A 1,146-nucleotide genomic window follows, 5' to 3' on the forward strand; every position below is an offset into this window, starting at 1 on the left:
AGTTTTTTTTATTCTTTCCTTAGCTGATAAAGGAAAATTTAATTCATGATTGATAATTTTAACATTCTAATTCTATAGACAATAATATTTGTAACCATTTGACAAAAATAACTGAAAAGTTCTGAAAATATTTACTACAATATATAGGAAAAGATTTTTGTCATTAAAACAACCCATGTATAGTAGGTACCATACTGTGATTATTATTTATAATATATTTTTTAGAAAAATAATACTTAGATTAAAAGAAAAGAAAAGCACATTTAGAATTGATTCTTCATGGTTTGCAACTGGAAGATAATTTCACTGTTTAGTTTTCTCTCTGTTCCAGGTGATTTGTGTCAAAATATTTTTTTGCCATTAAAAATTGTGATTCTCTATGGGACCTTTTCAGCTTGGCATGCCGATTTTGGAACCAGATCTGGATCCTGTCTTCCTCTAGATTCAATTTTCGAGATAAGTCTTCTCTGATATCAATGCCAGGGTAGCAGTTTACTCTTCTAATACTTCAATCTGGTTTTGTGTAAAAGCAGTTCTTGGTTTTCAGCCTCGATACCAGCTCAACTCTCTTTTCAGAGATAATCTTTTCGAGGCTAAGAAGCAATCTTCATATTTCAGAATTCCCTCTTCTAGGACTGAGTGGGCCACAGAACATGGGACTGAGATTCCCTTAGAAGACTCGGGACATTTAGGTGAAGGTTAACATCTTTCCCTGAGGAGCTGCAGGTGTCTGCTCAGGGCCTGTGAGGTTTCATGGAAGGAACACAGTCTTTCTTCTGCTCCAGACCTAAGATGCTCTCAATTGAAAAGGAGCTCAGCGAGGCTTTGCTGTCCCCAAGCTGAGCACCTTCCCGAAGACTGGGGGACATCTTGGCGAGGGCTGATCAGAGCCACTGAGCTGGCCTTTGGCACCTTCTGGCGGGTTCTGCCCCACAGGTACCTACTTTACTATAGTTTTATTTTTCACATAAAGGTCTCAGGTATTCTAGATTGAATTCACCCTAGTTAGTTTTTATTGATAATAAAGATAATAATCTATTTTTTTTAAAAAAATTGTTTGGGAATGGTCAATCTAGAAATTGCAATATTGTTTTAGGTAGATTTGATATATATTTTTTTCTTTATGGTAATATAATTTAATAGTTG

The 1,146-nt window shown here is 35.3% G+C and overlaps 1 pseudogene; it reads right to left on the minus strand.

Moving 5' to 3' along the window:
* Positions 1–310: 310 nt before the first annotated feature.
* LOC126020500 (homeobox expressed in ES cells 1-like) lies at positions 311–869 on the minus strand (annotated as a pseudogene).
* Between the last annotated feature and the right edge of the window lie 277 nt (positions 870–1,146).

This window comes from Suncus etruscus, chromosome 1, assembly GCF_024139225.1.
Source record: "Suncus etruscus isolate mSunEtr1 chromosome 1, mSunEtr1.pri.cur, whole genome shotgun sequence".
Classification (NCBI taxonomy): domain Eukaryota; kingdom Metazoa; phylum Chordata; class Mammalia; order Eulipotyphla; family Soricidae; genus Suncus; species Suncus etruscus.